Raw genomic sequence first — 13,637 nt, 5'->3', positions numbered from 1 at the left:
TTGTCCCTTCCGCCCTCCCCACCCAAAGCTCAGCTGGGAGGTTATCTAGCAGGGCCTAGCATTCATGAGGCCGCATCCCCGGCCTTTCCTGTCCGTAAACCTCACCTACTGCCTCGTACTTCACAGCCTGTACAGCCGACCGTCCACACCCGCAAACCCTTCTCACTCACCAATAGCCTTTTATCTTCCAGTCGCCACCACTTGCAGCCGGATCCCCCGGCAAAGCCAAACTCTATTGGGAAGGCACAGGACGGTCTCCTGGCCGGGCAGTCACTCCAGTAGACAACTACCGCTACAATCACCTCACGCTGGGAACCCGCCTAGCTAATGCGCGCCGCCGTCTTCCACTCACGGCGAATGAAGGCGGGGCTTTCCGTGTGGCGTGCGCGCGACCTGCACGAGTCCGGAAGGCAGCCAATCAGAGGCAAGGCATTGTGCAAACCGTTAGAAGTCAATGGACGTCACTGGCATTTGGAGAGGAATGGCTGATGTGCCATTTCCTTGTCTGTCCCCAGTCACAGATCAATGAGCTGGGGGCCCTAGCTCCCGGCTGTCATTCATTTTAAAGGGACAGAGACAGAGAAATTCCTCTAGTATAATTTATAGACTCTGCCACAGTTTTTTTTGTTAATGTTAAAGGGAAACTATACTCAAAACTCAAAAAAAAAAAACGATCCAGCATCGGTGTGTCCAGCATCGGGTCCCACGTCGTCTCAGCATCCGCCACAGAGCTGGCGCTCTGGGCGCGAGATCGGGTGACGTAGGGTGGCAAAAAAAAATTGTCAATCTCACTGCGCATACATGAGATCGGCAAATTTATCTCTTGGAGCAAAAAGGCTCCTTCTGCTCATGCCTGAGATGCCGGGGCATGCGCAGAAGGAACGCCAAAGAGCCTCCAGGGATGAGTGACGTAGGTATCCAGGAAGGCTTTGCGGCTCCCATTCATTCTCAACCGCCTAGGCTGCCGAGAATTAGGTGTTACACCAAAAAAACTTTTACTCTACATAAAAGGGGTTTCTACCAAAGGAGTTTAGGTACGCTTTAAAACAAAAAGGTGTCACATTCAAGAGATTCCCTTCACTGTTTATCTTGTAGACAACAGGAAATGTGTGGAAAGTTTTACAAAGCAAAGTAAACTCATCTTGTAGATGGCTCACTGCAACATGGGTCCGGTTACAAGATTTTCTTTCTGTTCCTGTTTTAGTGACAACTCTGAATTTTACGTTTTACATCCCAGTGACAGTAGTCACCAGGATAAATTAAGGGAGTAAAGCTATGTACACACATCAGATGATTCTCACCCCAAATCAAAGGCAAAACATGTTTATCTCAGGTGAGATATGTGCACAGTGCTCACCCAATGTCATTCATGGATCCACCCTGATAGATCGATGAACAAATGCTAAAGAATGACCACTATACATGTAAGGAAGATGCCTCCTCTCTCTATAGAACAGGATGACGCTGTGTGTACAGTACTATTTATTCATGTGTCACTGTTGCTGGAAATGATCATGATCATTTCCAGTGGTGAAAATTGCATGTGTACACTATACACCAGGGTTCTCCCAAGGCCCTTTTGGCTGGGCGCACCACCCGACACTTTTTAGCACCCACCCAGCTGTTTTTGGGTGGTTACTGAAGCATTTCCCCACAATACAGGTGCTGCCACCCACCTACGATTTCTTCCCACCCGGCTTAAAAAAAATTCTGGGTTGAGCACTGTACACTATTAGTTTTTTGTCTTTGAAAACGATCTTTCACGATAGTTTCCTAGGATAAAAGACTGAAAGATGAATGAGCTATACATACAGCGTTGTTCTTTCCTATAAAAAGGGAATGGGGAAAACAAGCAAGTGGCACACTGCAGCGCTCTCCTGCCTTTACTTCCATTGTGGTCCTTCGTCTTACATCGTTTGTGGACGGATCCATGAACAACGCCATATGACCTCTGTACACATGTCAGACTCTCGTCCGAGAAATATCAGGTGTGTACATAGCCTAAGCCTTCTGTGAAGAGTGTACAGGGTTGCTTACCCTCTATTCTAACTTTACATATTTAAATATGTAAGGAGGTAACAGCGTTGTTAGCTGCACCCTGCAAGGGTTAAATGCTCCTTTATGTCTGGGGGTGATGTGAATAGTACGTTTTCTTACCTTATCCCAACTTTTCCAACAAGTTTCCACTTCCTACAATTGGTCCCAAGCAGCTGATTTGGGCTGTGGTTGCAGGACCTGGGGAATTGTAGGTGGAGGGCTATGATTATGGAGGAAGACAAGGCAAACACCAGTCCCCAGGGGAGCAAAATACAAGGTAAATAAAAGTACCATTTACATCACCTCGGGATGTGAACAAACATTTAAACCCTTCATGCTTGGGCTAGGTGCCCTTCTATCGAATGTTTTGCCTGAACTTGGAGTTCAGCTTTAAAAGGACAACTCCACCTAACAAATGTCCCCAACGAATACAGGCAGTCAAACACTATACATACCAACTTCTAATGAGGTCCTGCCTGCTTCCTATATCATACAAATTTGGAATGATTTCCCTAAACTTCCTGTCCTGGAGATGCAATAGGAAGTGATATGAACTCTCTTCTTACGCCCTATACAGACGTCAGGTAGATATCCAATGACTGTCGCTGGAAACATTCCTTTATTTCCAATGAAAGTTGAACAAACAAGTGCTGTACACACAGTGGTGTTCTGTTTTTTTTTGGAGAGGGATTGTCATTTCCAATTGGTTGTCTGTCAATCCTCCAAAAAAGAATGATATAAAATGTTGGGGGACTGCTGTACATGTCTATGAAGGAAAGCACAGCAGAAAGGTGACAATCATCCGACATGTGACAGTTGTCACTAGAACAGGTATCCACAGTGGAAGATTTGAATGCTCCACAGATTTCTGATGATAATTCAAATTTTGGATTCCAAATACTTTTTATCTCCAGCATGGTATATATTACACATGAAGTGCATAAAGTGGAGTAAGAGAAGGTACAGCTGTACAGCAGAGTATAGAATTGTGCAGTAACACACATTACAGTGTATAGAGTGGCAAGCTGGGGGGTATGGGGTACATTGTGTAGACAGGATGGGGTGCAGTACAAAACATAATAAACAAGAATGTGACCTGTGGAACATACATGAGGCACATCCTATTTTAAGTTGGAGCTCCAGTCCAATCTTCCACCAGCACCCCCTCCCGCAACACATATTTAAGTAAACATACCTTAATAGGGTTACCTAAAAAGTCTGGGTCATCGTTTGTGGGTCCACTCCATTCATACATCACATAGGTTCATGATGACTGTACAGCGAGTTAAGACTGTATAATGAAGTCTCTTCCACCCCAGGGGGTGTATTAATGACAGCCTGGCAGGAAGGGAGTTGAGCCTGGAAGAAAACTAGTACTAGAAGACCAAGGAGGAAATAGAGGGCAGTGCCTTAGCATGAAGGGAATAAGTTCTTCCAAAAATAGGTCTAATTATTATTTAAACTGTTAAGCTCATCATTTCCCATATTAACTACTTTCTTTCAGCAGTGGCAACAAATAAAACCCAATGATGGGAGAATAGTTTTAAGGGAGATAGGAAGTGAAATTAAATAACAGGCATGACTTTGTGAAAATGTGACATTGTGTAATATTTGTATGAAACAAAACAAATCAGTAAAAAAAATAAATATAAATATATATATATATATATATATATATATATATATATCAGAGAAGCCTGCAGTGAATATTTGACACACAAATAAACACTTGGCAAACCCAATTTTAAAAGTTGTCAAACCTTCATCGAAACAGAAAAAAACATTTACTGTATTTTACACATAATATTACACCTGACTATGCAAGGAAGATGGACAGTCAGGTCTCTACTGAGCCATCCAGTGAGGTTTGTTCATCATTCAGGATGAGAGTGGTAAAGGCACAGAAGACTCTCTGGATTTCAGGAAGAGTTGACATTGCTAAAAATGACTATGGTGATTAACATAAAGCAAAGTTTTTGTATGCAGAACTGGAACAGGACCCACTGGTAAACCATGTCCCTGCCAAATGCCATCTGCAACTTGGTGTTATCAGGAAAATTGAATACTTTTATTATGTTTTTGTTTGTGTGAAGTAAATTGAGTCTAGCATTGGCAGTGGAGCAGTATGGAATATTCAACAGAGAGTTGCCAGGTTTTATGTTGTGCAATATGTATCACATAACATGGAGAGTAAATAAATGTACAGAACATACCACGCAGGGTTCTAAGTAAAGTGGTTTCAAGCACATAACACACAGTGTACAGGGGAATTCCCTAATATCATCAGTATTTCCTGTGTGTAGCAGCCATGTATGAGCAGCACGCAGCTAATTCATCTTTGCTTACCCATCACTGCACCAACAGATCACTGTGATCCACTGCTTACTGATAACAATGAGCAGGAGGTATATGAGGGTGCTAGATGAGTTCCTCCTTAACAAAGTGTGCAAAACATTTCTAAAGATATATACATCTTTTGCTATTAACCTTCAGGTCACACAAAAAAACTTTTTAGATGCTCTGAACAACTTCCACAGTTGAGTAAAATGCTGACATAATGGTAAAAATGTTTTTTTCCGGACTAGCAGTCCGAAAACCCATGCAAAGTTTCTGTGCAAGCTTGACTCATTCTTAACTTAGTTCTACTTCAACATTTTACTTGCTTTATATTCTTTTCTAGGTGGCTTAAAGAAAATATGTATATTGTTTTAATATGGACTAAAACTCCATTCACACTATTTTCATTCCTATTGTAATTACTGTCACTGTTACTTTCATTGCTAAATATTTCAAGTTTACTTGTTTGTTGCCTATATATCATCACAGTTGTTTATTTCTGCTCTCATATTGTCAAAAGGGACAATTTTTTGCTGTTTCTTATATTAGCCTGGAGGTGGAACTTTAGGACAAACCCTTTCACCTGAATGTTCTGCCAATTCACAATGACCTAAGCAAAAGGAACACATTCCATTTTTTCTTGTGCAATGGACCACAATACCATACACAAAGCATTCTGCAATGGGAATTGTATTAGGGTATTGGGGTGCCACGTAAAATGATATTTTGGAAAGAATAGTTAAGGAAACCATATTTTATACAAAAGTTTAATGCTATAGGATATAGTTCTGCATTGTGTTTGATACTTAGACTATCCAGGAGCACGTGTAAGATTGTAATCACCACTTATTATAGGGTTAGTGGTACTAAACACGTTAAATTGCAAATCAACCAGAACACGAGGAGGCACTGCCCAGGCAAGTATAGTACTGGTGCTTGGAGTCACTAGGGTGGCAGGCTGGCAGCAGAGTATCAGAGAAGCCTGCAGTCAATATTTGACAATTTAGTGAAGCCTTTCTTGACCTTTTAAACATGGAGATCCCTTCCAAATAATTTGCAGACCTTAGAGAACTCTAATTACTGCTCTAATTACTATATCCACAGCAAACAGTACATTAGTGTGGTAGCCAGTAGGGAGAATGTCTCTGATATTGTTAGCCAGTGGAAAAAATGTCACTTATACAGATAGCCAAAAGATCATTTGTGTCGGTTAAACTGACCTGAAAGGCACAATAAGGACTTTTAACATTTTTAGTATTGGCCCCTGTACCCCTTACAGACAGGTTTGGTTTATTTTATTTAAATGATCTAAGTTTGTACTTTTTGCATATTGTTTCTCTAGTCTATAGCCCCAGTCTCTAACAACCCCATCATATTCTCTGACCATATCCTGTAGCATGTCTGCAGTCCCTGACTATTTATGTTAACTTACAACTTCCTACAGAATCACTAAATATTATGTATTGCATTTTGGTGATGCCAAGGACCTGGTAAAATATTTATTAGCTAGAAATGAATCTTCTGTGCCCATCTCTGATTTAGTTTAATTTTATTAGTGGGAGGTAGTTATCTGCCATTTTCTGCCTAACTTGTTCTGATCAACTCTGGGCCAACTTTGTCACATCCAGCAATATTCTCATTTTTTCTCCTATGAGAGCCCATTTGTTGGGACAATATACTGACCTGTTTCAGATACAGATGGATAGCTCAATCACTCAGGAAGAACCAAGCATTTATAACATTTATAAACTCATTATGAATAGAGAATTCTAACCAGTTTGTCCTAACTGCATTGCTGGCCTACCATACCTTTCTCTATCTGGAATTTATTAATGATATGCAGTTACACTATTATGTAACCTAAGGGGAAGAAATACAGAAATCCTTCCAGCAGAGACATGGACAGCACCACAAATTTTTACAGTTTCTAAATTTTTCCTCTAGCTTTTAAAAACATAGAAAAATGGTTTGACTGAACTTCCTCTTTATTCTGATAAGTACCATGCTTAAGGTATGAGTTGTTATCTAAGTCATGAGTCAACTTCATGTATTGCTTAACTCTTCACAACATGGGAGAAATACAGTTTTAGTTACATAGGACCCCTCTATTCTGACTTAGTACTTTATATACATTTCAATCACTCAGGTCTGTTTCATGGCAATACTTACTGTTTGGTCCCAATGATCAATGATTCCTGAATAGTTTCAAGAAAGTTTTAATGTGTGTTGTGTTCTCATACAATGATCCTGATTTATTAAATTTCTCCAAGGCTGGAGAGGATACACTTTCATCAGTGAATAGAGGAGCTGGAATGGATTTGGTCATTGGTTAAAAATATGTGCTAACACATAGCAAATTACTTTTGGGAACTCATTTCCAGGTTAGCTGGATCAGCCAGCTTTACTGATTAAAGTGTATCCTCCCTTGGAGAGCTTTAATAAATCAGGCCCAATGAGAGGGAGGAAACTATGTTTGCTTCTATAGTGGTGTACCTGCATTTGCAGTGATGAGCCTAAAGTGAACAAAAACATTTTTAAGAAGGTGTTGAATAGTTTGACATTTTTTGAAGAGCGAAGTGCTTGTTAGGCTAACCAGGATCCTACTGAAATGTCAACAATCCTTTCTGTAATACCAGCTTGTATAAGAACTGTACTTTCATTATCTAAGCTATGCAAGCCTTGAGTGCAAAGAAACCCAAAGACTGCAGAGACAGAGGAAAGAAACTATGGCTGTGATGCTGAGCTCTGTGTGAAAGCTAATTCCTGCAAAACTCAGATACTTATTTTATCCCATTAGGCTGTGGGGGAGCAGGAAGATGTCACTGTTTCCTTGGCAAACATAATAAAAAGTGGGGTCTTAGGTAAGTATTTTTTACTCTAATGAAATACACTCTCTTTATTTGCATGTTGTGTGGGAAGCTAGCATATAAGTATTGGTTACTATGGAATGAAAGGTCAACTAACTGGAGCAGCTTGCTGGGATATTACTGCCGCTTTAGCAACTTCAAAAGTTTTTTTCTATCTCAATGTATATTGTTGGTTAGGATGTGATGTAATTGTGATGTATTTGCATTGTCTTTTTTGTTTCTGAACCTTTTTGAGCTTTTGTTGCAGGAACAGGGCACTGACTGGTAAGAGATCTTCTTACATACAATCTGTAACATTTTTCCAAAGACTAAAGTATTACAGGGATTGATAGACACAACCTTTGCACCAAAACATAGATCTCTTTAATAATATTCAATCAATATGATAAAGGTATCATAAGACTAAACAAATAGTATAAAACATGTAAAAATAAAACTGTGAAAGTAGGTAGATCTTTTTGGTAGAAGAGACTTTAAGGGGTCTATTTATAAAGCAGGTAATCTGACATTCCCTGTTGGGAATCTTGCAGGTCCATGTGTTTCAATGGCAGTTATTGATTCTCCACTATGGAATATTAAAATTCACTGCTTTATGGAGCCCCTAAACGTCTCCTTTGCCATGAAACATCTTTATGTTTTTGCTTTTGATGAAGAAAAAACTCAGGATGTGAAAGAAATCCAGAAAAAGATAGCAGTGGTGCGTTCCATATTTGGAGAGAACGCAAACTTTTGCTGGAGTATGCATGTTATGCATATTTACAAAATGCGAAATGGTCAGGGGCACCCTAAAATTTTAGTTCCACTTTAAGCAGCTACCTTGTCAATCGCAGTGTTACTTTTAAATCTATAAGGCAGTGTGAAGATTGGCTGTGATGTGTTCTAGCACCTTACACTGCCAATCTCAACACTATTAGAAAGCCTCCCTAGACATTTAAATGTGACCCACAAAAGAAGCCCGTCTTTGGATTCAGCAATAAAAAATCCTTTTATAAAAGCAAACTTTATATATGCCTTTCTTAGCTCGTTCTCTGCTAATTTCTATGCTAATTTGAATAGCACATTGCTTCCATGGGCTTTTATTTAAATTAAAAATGCTATGGATAGGAACATAAAGCTGTGACTCCTACCTAAAAAATGTATTTAAATAAATAATTTCATTCTTCATTTGCATTTTTTTTGATGAACGAATACAGACAGTGACACTGGAGGAGAGGACCCTGCCCCAAAGAGCTTACAATCTAGTAGGTGGGGGACGTTATCTCCCCTCCTATTGTGTGTTAATTCCCCCACCTACTAGATTGTAAGCTCTTCAGGGCTGGGTCCTCCCCTCCAGTATCACTGTCTGTATTCGTTTGTCATTTGCAACCCCTATTTATTTGTACAACGCTGCGTAATATGTTGGCGCTATATAAATCCTGTTTATTAATAATAATAATAATAATAATAATATTTATAATAACCTGGTGTTGTATTTTTATAGTTCTCTTCCTACTCATGTAAGTAAATTTATTGCCACTACTCAGTAAAATCAATGTGATGGAGAACAGAAATATATGTCATTAAGAAATGTGAAAGGCAAATGTTCTTTTCAGCAAGAGTTTTCTGTTTCAACAGTGAATGTGATGACTAAGTTCACTTGGATGATGGAGATAATATCTGATCCTTCTTCACTCAGCAATACATATACAAGAATTACATGTCAAGCAGCAAACCCCTTCTGACAGCTTTCTATTTACCTACTATTTATTTATGGATTATACTTAACGTTGTTTCATAAATCATTTAGTGCACACACAATATTATTTGTATCAACAACAACTAGACTGTCTGAATGGTGAGTGCACAAAGTGTATTACTAAAACAGCAACAAAGTAGTAGAAATCAAGTAGCTAGGTATTTATTTCAGGGTGTGTATTTGTATGCCCCTATTTAGTTACCCTCATCTGCCACCCAGATAAAGGTATCAGTTTCCTCCAGCATGTCTAGGACGCGGCTGCTATTTTACCATGACCTACAGTTGCAGTTACACAAAACCACTGACACTTTCCTGACTCATCAGGGATCTCTTAACCCCATTCTTTCTGAAGAAGACACACAATACTTGCAATTATTTTTATATTTTTCAGTATAGTCGCAATATGCTGCAGACCAGACCACATTACATAAACAAGGATGTTTTTTCTAAAAAAAAAAGTATAGGCAATATGTATAGCAATTTATTTCTTTTCTTTTTTTCTATTTCATGTTTTTTAAAATTGCTGATTAATTGTTTTTTATTAATTTTTCCTTTTGTTCTTTAAAAATAAATGTGTAGTAGTCTGGCACCACATAGTCATATATTTAGTCATACCTAAAATCTTAGTTACACTGTCACTACAAGTCAAGCAGAAAGTCCTGGTAAATGCAATTTTAAACATTACTGTCTGGATAGCTAACTCTTCAAAGTCTTGTGTGTTTTTTTCAGAAAAAGAAAACTGCCAAACGTTTTATTGTAGGCAATGATGGCTTTAAGGCCTACCTTGCTGCATCTCCTAGGTGCAACTATACCACTGGGTAATAATATAAATAGGACATGTAGCAGTACTCATAGGGCTTTAATAATAAATCAGGGTATCTGACATTCCTTCACACATTCCCTGGTGGGAATCAGTTACTGCCATTGAAATACATGAACCTGGAACATTCCCAGAAGGGAATTTTTGAGCGAATGTCCAATTCCCTGTTTTAAAAATAGAGCCCATAACGTCGAATGGGCCATTTCCAGGAAGGTTGATCCTTGTGATCACCCAGGATTCCCTGGTTTCGTACTCTTACCTCACCTTACTGAAGTCACACAATTCTGTACTACAGCACATAATAAATCCACACAATACTACAAATCAGACATAGAGGCCCTGATTTATGAAAGCTCTCCAAGGCTGGAGAGGATACACTTTCATCAGTGAAGCTGGGTGATCCAGCAAACCTGGAATGGATTGGGTCCAGGATTCAAAACATTTGTAGGAAATAGCAAATATTTTTAAAAATCCATTCCATGTTTGTGGATCACCCAGCTTCACTTCTGAAAGTGTATTCTCTCCAGCCTTGGAGAGCTTTCATAAATCAGGGCCAGAGAGAGAGAGAGAAAAAAATAGAAAGAGAGGAAGAAAGAAGGAAACTGCATGCTATGGCTTATTGAGCAATGTCTGTGGTAAAAACATGGGATCTACTAAAAGTGTAAACATTGCTTACTGACCAATACTTTGTAAAAGAACCATGCTAGATTGAACACGAACATGCTCTGTGCACCTAACTTTGCTACAGTACAAAATGAAGAATATAACAATATTTCCCTAATAAAAAGGATGAGATGCAAAATGTGAACAGGTAAGTCAATTTCAACTTTTGATGTTGACTTTTTTAAAGATTTCAACTTTCTTTTTTTTGGTCTAACCACCTACTTTTTTAATTTAACATACTATTGTCACCAAATATGTTGCGTAAGTGGCTGGGGGGAACCAATAGGGACACATTCAAGAATACAAAAAGTATTTTCTTTTCTTTATAGTAGTAGCAGTAAAGCACATCTTTATACCGAGCTGGGCGTAAAATAGGGATCTAATTTTCACTAATTAAACAACAAGGTTTAAATATTAGTTAGCATGTTGCATTTCCCTAACAAATCCAAATTCAAAAAAATATATTGTATTACATTGGTTTAGGAGATAGTTGCAGCTTTAAGGAAAACAATGAATTTAAACAAATATTTTTCTTTTTCATTGATTTGTGTTTCACAATGTAAGTGGCCTTTTCTCTTATACTAAACCACATGCTTTTTAAAAAAAGATTTGGGAGCTGTTTCCACAGGTCCTTCTGACCCAGGCATTAATTTTAATGATAATATCATTTTCACAGGCTTTGCATTTAGCTAATATAATGGGTGAGCTACTTTTTCAGTTATAATTTACTCTGCATTGCGTTTAATGTTGCATATACTACTACAAATGTTTAGTAAAACAAAAAAACATTTTGGACCATATCTACACATAATAAAAAAAAAAAAAAAAACACTAAAATCATGTTTCTGATATACACACACATAATTTATTTTTATTTTTTTTGGAGGGGGGCAAAGAAAGCTTTCCTTTGGTGGTATTGTCCTAAAGATGTATTTAACCACTTGAGTTCCAGTTCGCAGTTTTAAAATGGCGCAGGGACAGCTGCTGTTTAAAAAAAGCATGCGGACTTAGCTGCCCCTAATTTGTGTTTACATTGGAAGGCATGTGACGTCACATCTCCTGCAGAGCTGCATTGGAGATAATCTGGATTTGGTCGTCACTGATCAGATATATACTCTGCAAGCAGAAAGTAAGTTTAACAATATATAACAAAAATAATTAAAATAAAATATTACTATATATTCCCTCTTAAATACAATCCCCAGGTTAACATGATATGGCTAGATTACATTGAAGGTGCTCTAATGGGGTAGAATTTTAAATCAACAATCTTTGTTAATTTTCTTCTTTGTTTTATGGTAAATATATGGAGGTGTGTAAACTACACAAATATTTGTATCTGTTATGTACCTAGGTTTGTTGTTTGCAGTATCTATGTTTGTACTAAACTGCACTGTACTAAATGTTGGTGATTTAATAAAAGAAAAAATATTTTACCAAGGATTGTGCAACACATATTTGGTTTTATTGCACTTTCTAGAATAGGAAAAAACATTTCTGGGGATTTTATTTAGTTTAAATTCTAAAAGGATAAGCTGCAGTGGTTTTTAAAGCAATATAAAGCAGTTTTGTGAACACACACAAATATAAACGGCTTTTTGTATACTTTTTAACTAGACATAAAGGCTTAAAACACAGTTGTCCAAATATCAGATAACAACTTTTTCCCTCTGCCATATTTTAATTTTACTGGTTCTTTGCTTTCAGAAAAATAGTGAGTTTTAATCATTTTTAGGTTGAAATGCTTGTTTCAACATGTATGAAAAAAAAAAAAAAATGTTTCAATAGTTATTCCCCCATAATATACAGCAGTCTTTATGCTACCTAAATAAGTCTGCTATTGCTAAGCTGATAAGTATTTGGATGGCATGGTAAACCCAAGGGGTCTTTTTGATACACATGCTCATTTTAGATGAGTGACTCCTTAAGAAGTAAAACAATAGATAATGGGTAACAGACCTAAAACACTAACGTTCAAAAAAAAAGCCTGCAAAGGCAATTTCTATGTTTAGGGAGATTTTTTTTTAGTGCTACAACAAAGTAGGATCTTTCATCAGTAAAATAAGCAAAGCAACATGCTCTCCATTGGCACTACTCAACAGCAGAAGATGAGTACCACACCTTCCATGACCACATTCATCCTTCATTGTGCTCCAACCAGAATGCCTCACTAATGTGTGATCTTATCACCACTCTACCAATGACTCTCTGAGTCAGATAACACATGACAACCCTCCCTGATCCCTCTGGGGACGGACAATGCTCATTTAATTGGCTGTTAGCCTTTTATAGCACCATCCCTTATAGCTTTCCATGTTACATTCAGAAACATCATCATGATACAAAAGTAGTATTTTAATTCTACATAACTGAATAATAAAAACTCTACTGGACATTCTATTTCAAATATACAAAAATCAGATACTTTTAACTTCACAACTCAAGTAGCAGTTTGGATCTATAAACAGTAGCACCCACAGCAGCCCTTTTACTCATTCTGCATAGAGGTACAGAAAACCTCACTTCAATCTGGATACTTTATTATTATTTGGGGGAGCACAACCAATGGCATTATAATCTCCTGCTTTAAGTCAAACATTAACTACATGACAACTTATCATGCATTATCTCTAATGAAGAATTAAAGAGACAACTTCTCACCTATCAGATCACCTTTCACAATGTCATGGCACACATTCTACTAGTACCAGGTGGACCTAGACACCTCTCTAATCACAATGTGAACAAGCACATATGAAACTCCATAGGTCAAATTATACAAGTCCGTTTGGGACCCCCTTACTATTGTATTCTGATAAATTTACTTCAATACTGATTTATTAGCAGTAAGGTTACGTACACAAATAACATTTTTGTCATTGGAAACAAACTTTCATGATCATTGGAAAGGGAGGGGGGAGGAGGAGCAAGTGGCACCTCTCTGTCCCTACTCCTTTGACTTAGATAGTAGTCGTTCCCTATCGGTCATTAGTGGATCCGTCCTGATGGATTAACGAACGGCGTTGTGTAATCACTGTTCCCAAATCAGATTCTTGCCTGAGACAAGCACGACCGTTGATCTCGAGAAATATTCATCTGAAGTGTGTAAAAAGCCTAAATGAAGCTTAAAAGTTGTATGAAGTCACAATTGGGCTAATTTACTAAAGGAATATAGGCT

At 38.0% G+C, this 13,637-nt stretch overlaps 1 protein-coding gene across 3 annotated transcripts in view; it reads right to left on the bottom strand.

The window, feature by feature from the left end:
• RAP1A (RAP1A, member of RAS oncogene family) overlaps nt 1-3,375 on the bottom strand; it is a 32,461-nt gene extending 29,086 nt beyond the window's left edge. Inside the window, exon 1 of one of the 3 annotated variants that reach the window (XM_072425595.1) lies at nt 3,233-3,375. The gene's annotated coding sequence lies outside the window, so the exon portion shown is untranslated. Of the gene's footprint in view, nt 1-170; nt 330-3,232 lie in introns of those variants that run through there. The other 2 variants (XM_072425601.1, XM_072425586.1) reach the window with 2 other exon arrangements.
• Nucleotides 3,376-13,637: the final 10,262 nt, after the last annotated feature.

The sequence above is a fragment of the Pyxicephalus adspersus genome, chromosome 1, assembly GCF_032062135.1.
Source record: "Pyxicephalus adspersus chromosome 1, UCB_Pads_2.0, whole genome shotgun sequence".
Taxonomy (NCBI): domain Eukaryota; kingdom Metazoa; phylum Chordata; class Amphibia; order Anura; family Pyxicephalidae; genus Pyxicephalus; species Pyxicephalus adspersus.
Note: the sequence above shows the minus strand (reverse complement) of the source record. Positions and strands in the feature narration are given on the sequence as shown.